This window comes from Impatiens glandulifera, chromosome 1, assembly GCF_907164915.1.
Source record: "Impatiens glandulifera chromosome 1, dImpGla2.1, whole genome shotgun sequence".
Lineage (NCBI taxonomy): Eukaryota > Viridiplantae > Streptophyta > Magnoliopsida > Ericales > Balsaminaceae > Impatiens > Impatiens glandulifera.
In genome coordinates, this window is record NC_061862.1 from 45,372,299 (window position 1) to 45,381,570 (window position 9,272).

Here is a 9,272-nt window from a genome sequence, read left to right on the forward strand (position 1 = left end):
TCTTCGAGATTGAAAGGGTCTGGGGGAATATCCATATGATGATATGAAGAAAGGTGATACAAAAAATGATGATAATATGGTGGAAAATTTCAGAATTTTTTTGGTGTCTAAATGACACAAACCAAGTATCTATTTATAGATCTCGAAAAATAAAAAATAATGATATATATATATATATATTTTTGATCAATTATTATACAAAAATGTATTTAAAAAAGAAAACAAAAACAAAAAAGTAACCACCATCGCTGCCACTTGGCACGCTGTGATTGGGCCACATCAAATTTGGTCCCGTATCAAAACTTGATACCCATATTTTAACACTTAATTTTGATACTCTGCTGCACCATTTGATATTTTTTTAACACTAATTTGATACCTTATTTGACACTCTGCTGTGGATAGTCTTATATTTTGTATAATTTTTTATTGGTTCTATTTTTTTTAGCTAATTGAACATAAAATATTTTAAATATGACAGCAATCACATAAATACATTACACAATATTTTACAAATGTTATTCAGTTAAACATGAAATAATAATAAGAACATAAAATAAGAGATTAATTTCCTGCATTATTCATGCTTTTGAGTGATTATCTTGATTTAGTTTGTTTATGTATGCATATTATTATTGTTGAATATGATTGTAACTAATTTAATGATAAAAGAAATGTATTATTATTTTAGAATTTGTGAAAAAAACATATTTAGTTATGTTCTGTTTTATATATATAATGAATTGAAAAAATAGATTACTAGAGAATATAATTTTTAAAAAATAGTTTATGTTAGAGAAGGTTTTTAAAAACATAAAATAAAAGAATTGAGTATGAAAACTAGAGATAATTGTTATTAGTGAAAATTTTGGGATTATATCAAGTCCAAAATGTTATTATTTTTATAATAAACAACATTATTTTAAAATTTTCCATCTAAAAAATTTTCAACACATTAATATTAGGTTTTTTAGCATAACCAAAACAAGATGTTAAAATCAAACTCTAAAACCTTACTGAAAATTTGATGCAATACAAATTTGAGTTTGCCAAATTTTAGAGAGTACAATAATAATTACATCCATGTAATCAATAAAAAAATAAACATTCAAATATTTCAATCAAACCATACAAACACTTATATATATCCCAAAAAAACAATTTGAATTAAAATTAGAATCATCGATGTCTAAAGTTGGATAGAAAACAACATATTTTATAACCGTCAAACTATTCTAAAAATTGGAACAGATGTACAAAAATATTATATGAATACCCTGATTAAAAGAAAAGAAAAAACAAACAAGCCTAGAGTTTGATCTAGGTTAAACAATCAATAATAATAATAATAAAAATAAAGGTGTCCCATAAGCCACATGGAGGGGTCATGACTTTTGTTAGGTTTCCCTTTTAACGAAGAAACCAAAAGCATACAAAGGCTTTAAATATATATATTAATCCTCTAATATATATATAGTACATAGTAACAATCAATTTCAATAAACAAAAATTTATTCACCTTTTAATCCAATTATTTTGATTGAGTAAGTACATATAAATGAAATTTTAATGGTTGGAACTTTAAATTAATTCAATGAATTCCAATAATGAATATAAATTAGAATTTGTGTAAAATAAAATCAAATAAAAATCATAATAAATTTAAACGTGAATTAAATGGTAAAATTTGATTTAAATTTAAATTTATATTTAAATTAATTAATTTAAAATAAAAAACAATTAACAAAATATTGTTAATTTATAGTTATTTTATGAATTGTTATGGTAATTTTATATTATTATTACCAATTAAAAAAAAATGTTAGATTAGTATTAAATAGTATATGTTTTAATTAATATTTTTTTACAAATAATTAAGAATTAAATTCTAATGAATAGAAAATTTAAAAGCAAATAAAGAGGTCAAATGTTATATCAACATATGATTTTATCTTCTGAAACAATATAAAATATTATCTCTCTCTAACTCTTCTTAACATACACAATATTATTTATCTCTGTTAGGGCGTGGAAAATTACCGATATTAAAGGTATATCAAAAATATTGCACCGTAATATATCGAAAATATCAACTTTTAAGGTATACCGAAAAAAATAAGATATGATATCGATACCGTAATTATTGGTACGGTAAATGTATGAGATTTTTAAAATTTTAGTATATCGAGATATACCGAAATAATATTTATAAGTTAATATATATATATGTATATATATATATATATAATATTTATAAGGAAATAATTAAATAGATTTGAAATTAATTTAATTATGAAAATATAATTTTTGAATAATATCAAAATATAATTATACTGAAATATTATTTCATATAATGAAATTGATTTTTTTTAAAATTAATATATTTTTTAGGTATCAAAGTTTTAATATCGATAACGTACCGAAAATAAGGTATATCGAAATTAAGGTAAGGTAAATGTATGATTTTTTTTATACCGAAATTAAGGTATATCGAAACAAGGTATACCGAAATCAAGGTAAGGTAAATGTATGCATTTTTTGCATACCGAAATTTTAGGTAAGGTATAAGGTATGGATAAAATATTAAGGTATACCGTACCGACCCACCCCTAATCTCTATATCTCTTAAATTTCAATTGATAATTTTTTTTTTATATTTTCTTTTGAATTAGTTGATATTTCAGTTATTTTGTCAAGTTAATCGCATATTTATTCACTACAAGATTCATGGTAACTTATTATACAAACATTTACGATAAATAATAACAAAAAAAAAAGGAGACGGTGAAATTATTTAAAAAAATATGATTTAATTTCAAATTTGTAGAAATAAATAATAACTAATAAAATTATAAATAATTATATTTTAATTTCATTTTAATGCACGCCGCCTTTATTATTATTTTTCGATAAGATCAAACGAAAATCAATAAATCAACCAATTTTAGTAACATAAATTCATCCTTTAACCGTATTTGATGTTCAACTTTCAAGGTATGTATTCAGTTTTTCTATTAATCAGTTTATTTTCGTTTCTAAATAGATTTGATATTAATTTAATTGAAGAAATATATTTTTTTAAAATGAATTCAATTAAAGAAATATATTTTTTAAAATCAATTCATTATTATTATTATTATTTAACATTAATTGTATTATCAAATTCTAATATAATTGAATATAATTGAAGATCGTTTTAGTTCTCTCTTCTTGTTCCTACTTTAGTTTAACTTAAATACTATTATTTTTATTAATGTTAATTTGAATTCTTTTAAACTAAATTTAGATTTTAACATTGAATAATTTCTAAAAATATTGTATTCTTAAAAAGAATATTTTATTTTATTATAGATGTATTTAATTTTTAGTTTTGTCTAATGTTTAAGTAATAATCATTTATTTTTTATTTAAGTAAAATGTTTTTCGGTATTATAATATCGATACTGTACTAAAATAAATATATGAATTTTCCTATACCGAACTGTAAATATGAAAATTTGATTTACCATATTTTCAAATAATATTATTATTTTTAATATTATTAAAATAATATTTTGAATTTTTATATTCAAAATAACTTTAAAAAAGAATTAAATCCTAATTAAGAGTTAATTATTGTGATAATTGAACCCTAATTAGGAAAATTATTCAAATATCTAAAAATAATTTGAGGATAAAATATTGTATTTATTTTATCCAAATTAGACCAAAGGAGAAAATATTTAACTGTGATTTAATCATAAATTATGTTTAGTTTATGACTTAAAATAATTAAATAAAATACCCAAAATTCTCAAAAATACCGAAAAATATAAGATATGATCATAATTTTTTTTATGATTCTAGAAATATTTTTTTTGAAATTTTTGGTGAAGAAAAAAATGTAAAAAAGGGAATTAAAATCGATTTTGAATAAATTTTTTTAATAAAAATAAAATATGATAATCAAGTGTAGCTGATTTTTGTTAAAATTCTACATCAGGATTCTAGGCCAACAGATGAACGCCCAGACTTCATCAAACAACCAAGACGCTCCCATGCAGCCGGGTAGCAAAGTCACGCGCACGCACCTTATTGGATCAACTAACGGGATGGACTAACCCCGTTAGTCAATACCACCGACCGCTGATAGAATGCGGATGTCGTTAGCCTAAACGACGCCGTTTTAAGCATCTTCTTCGCTGGGACACAAGGCTCGCCAGAATCGTGACTTGTCGGCGTACGATCTTCCTCAAGAAACAGATTATGCTACGTGCGTCCTTATCCCTTCAAATTTCGGCAAAGTCTCCGCCTCATCCTCGTCTACAAGACGCCCTCATCCTCCAGCCTTATCCTGCCCTGGATAAGGCTGCCACTTTTTACGAATAAGATCGTTGGAGGATATTTTTGACCTTAATTACCCCTCCCAAACGCGGTAAAGGCAGTATAAATACTCCCCCATGGTCTACAGACCAAATCATCAAACCATCACAGCTCCTTACAGCTTCAATCGACAGATTCAAATTTCGGCCAAGAACAGTTTTTGTGAAAACTGTCTCCGTTGATCCCAGCTTCGATCCAAGCTTCAGGAAAGCTTTCAACATCTCCCAAGAGTGTTTTCCAGCTGTTTGTATGCTTCAAGATCATTTGTATTATGATTTGTGATAGAAAATTTGATTTTTTTTTTCAAATTTTTTAAGGTTTGATCTGTTTTTGTACTTGATTATAGAATTTCTTTGTTTAGAATTATATATATATCTTGTATGAATATTTCGTTGAAATAAATCAGATGAAATCGCTATAATCCAAGAATTTAAGAAATTTGAGCTTAAAATTGGATTTTTAAAAAATTATGTGTTCTTGATTTAAATCGGGATTTTCAATCCAAATAGTTGATATACATGTTTGTTGATATGTTATAATATATTCCAAGCAACTGTAATCACGTTTGATCAAATTGAAAATTTGAAAAATAAAGCTCAAAAATTAGATTTTTTAAATTTCGTGTTCTTGGTTTTAATCATGATTTTTTGATCCAATTAGTTGTTATACATGTTTGTTAACATGTGAGGATGAATTCCAAGTAACTGTTTCATCAGTTTGATTAAATTGTGTTTTTGAAATTTTTTGGATTTTGATTGAATCTTCAAAAATTGTTTAAATGCTTGAATGATGTTATTGTTTTGGTTAAGTTCAGCTATATTCATCATTTCAAAGCTAATGGAATAAAAATCAGCCTTTGAAATGACCTAATTTGAAAATTCCCAAAATTTGACCTAGAAATGGTATTTTGAAATTGATCTTTGTAAAGATCTTAAAATCATGATTTATGTTAGGGCTTTTGTTCTTCATGATCATATGTACTAACTGTAGCTTACGGATCATGATTTCATGATCATAATCAAAAGATATGAGCTTCTAAAATTTTGACCAAATTAAGAACACCTCGGTCTTGCATTCGACCGAGGAGTCCGACTAAAGAACTTAGCCAATGACCAAGGAGCCCGACCGAGAAAATTGACCTAGGACCGAGGATCCCAAGACCGAATTTTCAGACCCAGGACCGGTGTTCTTTAGCTCCGACCGAGGACCAAGACCGGTGTTCTTGAGGAAAGACCAAGCCCCATGACTGATGGTTTTAGCTTAGGACCGTGGAGACGACCAAGTTTTTAACTTAGGACTGAGTCCTCCCTTTAGCCTATGATCGATATTTCTAACCTAGAACCGAATCTTGTTTTAACCTAGGACCGTGAGCCTTCAGCCTAGGACCGTGGACTAGGACCGATAACCTGTAGCCTATGACCAATGATTAGGACCGAGCCTCTTAGACATATGACTAGTAAAACTAACCCTAACCTTAAACCTAGGAACAATAGTTGCTTAACCCTAGGACCTAGTGCCTAGACCAATAAACTTTACATGGGACCGAGCCTCCCGAGCCCAGGACTGAGGTCTCCGGTCCATTGACCCATGCGACTGAGCCCTGGTCCGGACCACTCCGGTCTTGACCAAGTTCGACCGAGCCCCGATCGACTAAACCGGACACATACCTTAGGACTCCGGTCCGAAGGCCTATTTGGTTCCACTTTTCAAAATCCAAAATTATTTTTAGAATTTCGAAACCCGAACCTTTTTTCAAATAATCCCGAAAGATCAGAAAATGATATTTTATTTATTTATTTTCGAGATATTTCTTAAACAAATATTTTGGATAAGGCCTGTTTGTGATTTATTTTTAAATTCTAACATTCTCCTCTGATATTTTCAGGTTTGTTAAATCTAAATACCAACGCAACATTTATACACCTCTTTAATATAATTTTGTACAATTATTTAAAGCTCATCTTTGCATAGGACCCTGGACTACTAATTAAAGGTAACAAATGTTATAATTGGATTTATAAGAGCTAAACTTTGTTTATTTTAGAATTTGTTTTGAAAACTGTCCTTAGGCGGGCACGGAGGACATAACACGAAAACCCTTTCCTGAGTGTAAATAGACAACGAACCACATTTTTTTCAAAAACTCTGGTCTAAATACATTTATACACATATCATTTTATTGATTTTCATAAAATCTCTTGGTGACTCCGATTTTCAAATAAATAATCTTTTAAATTTGTTATCTTTGATTAATTTAAATTGGGTTCAAGTTAAATTGTTATTTAGCCTCTTAGATTATTTGAAATTTCAACAAAAGATTAATTATTTTTAGATAATTAATTTTTTATCGCTTAAGATATTTTCAAATATTTTAAAAACTAAATGTTTATTTAAAAAGATGTCTAACATGCAAACCAAAGTTGAAACGGATCAAACCTCGAGCCATCCCGCAATATGATATTTCCCTCTATATTTCCACGTGTCCGCTCACCGCGGCACGTGCTAAGCTATGAAACCAGGAGATGGAGATCTCGTCCGAGGCGTTACAGAACTTTGGTAAGGTATAAATAAAAAAATACGGTACACCCATATACATTATTACACACTGTTAAAACAAATTACAACAACCAACGAATATTAAATAATTAGTGAGAATTATTTACAATCTTTTAATATAAAAGATAAATAAATAATGTATATGTATAAGATAAAGACAATTTTCTTCATAGTGTCTTCTAAAGATACAAATTGGTGAAATTATAAAATTAAAAGTATTTTATTTGTCATTGAAAATGACAATTTCAAACCGCAATAATCTGAACTGAACTGAATATTGTGATTTTTCTCACGTTGATCGGGTCGAGACATATCGAAAAACACAAAATATGTTGACCGGAATTCGGAATGGATATGATATTAACATGCTCCGTACCAACCTCCGAACCAAACCCAAAAAATACAATTATTTTTTTTCAATGACAATTATTTTAAATAATTAATATATACTTATTCATTACCATCATTATTCGGTTTTCCACTCCTATAAATGTATATTATTATAATAATTTAAATATCAATTTTATAGTTTGAGATTATTTATAAATATGATCAAATTTATTGTAATTTTTTATTTTTTAAAAATATTTTAAATCACTTTTATAATCTATTTTGTGTTTAATCATACAAAAACTCTTTATTAAGTCCTCCATATTTTGTATTATTTGAAATAAATATAATTTTAACTCTGTATAATCTTAATTTGGCTTGGGTTATTTTATATTAATAACTCAAACAAAATTAAACATTATTTAACTCCCTTCTCATTCATTAAATCACTTAATTTATTAACTAAAATATTAAAATATTATATATTAAAAATTATTATTATTTATTTTATTTATATATATTAATACTCTTTAAGTTGTTTACAAAAATAATTATCAACACTTCAAAATCATCAAAATTATCAAAATCGTTATTTTTTCCTCACTCTAGATTGTTCAAATAACTTCGATCCAAACAAACTTAAAAGAGGAAAGGAAGTGTCAAATCGACCCTATTTAGTGATTTAAGATTACTGGTGGGCTGGGTGTATGTTTCATATATATTTGATTCAACTATATTGCTATCCTATTTTCAGTTGGTTCATAATCAATTAAAAGGTAAAGTTTACATTGATGTTGGATTTTCTTTTGGGTTGGTTGGGCTTCTTCATCATGTAGTCCGGCCCACCTAAAACAGATACCAAATTTAACATTTAAAATTCGCATTTATTATATTTTATTATTACTTTTAACTAATTTTTAATTAATAAAACTAACTACAAACTACAATTTATTTTTAATAAAGATTAGAAATATAAATAAAAATAATAAATAATTCACAATAATATACATGAGATACATAATTAAAACTTATTCATCCAAAATAAATTATATATATATATAAATAAATAATTAAGCATACAAATTTGACATACCCTAATTTATAAATAATAATATTATTTTAAATGATATTAAAATATTATTTTCATTTTTTAATTTAAAATAACCGAAAGAGGAATTAAAATAAAATTAAGGATTAATTATTGTGATAATTAAACCATAATTAGAAAGTTAAATAAAAATTCAAAAACTAATTTGAGGTTAAAATATTGTATTTTTTTTACCCAAATTAAATCCAAGAAGGGGTTAAAATTATTTAATTGGATTTAAACATAAATTATGTATAGTTTAAAAATAATTAAATAAATACCCCAAAAATTCCCAAAAGTACCAAAACAAATAAAATATGAACATAATTTTTATTATGTTTCTAGAAATATTTTTTTGTGGAATTTTTGGTGAAAAAAACGTAAGAAAGAGATCAAAATACGATTTCAAATAATCCTTTTATTAAAAGTAAAACTGATAATCGGGTGCAGCCGAAATCATTTTTAATTAATGCAATCAGATTCTCATCCATCAGATCAATGTTGGATTTTCATCCAGCACCCTGGAACGCGCCACACAGCCCGCTATAATGAAGCCAATGTGCACCCGCTCCACTAGATCAACTAACGGGATGGACTAACCCTGCTGACGGACAGGAACAGACGTCTAACTACGCCACGAAACAATTCCGTTTCAACTTGTGTTCTTCGCCGATGTAGGACGCTCGCCGAAATCGCGACTAATCAACGACGATTCTTCTAGAAGGCTTATCTCTGCCTAAAACCATCCTTATCCCTCCATTTTTCTTCCACGTGCTTGCCTTATTCCCGCCAGAAATACTCCTAAACCTAGATTGAGATAAGACTAGGGATAAGAACATAGATGGCCAAATTAGACTTGAATTGAACTTCCTCGACCGACCTAGAGCTTGTATAAATAGTCTTTAAGAGTTTCTTAATCAAACCATCACAACATATT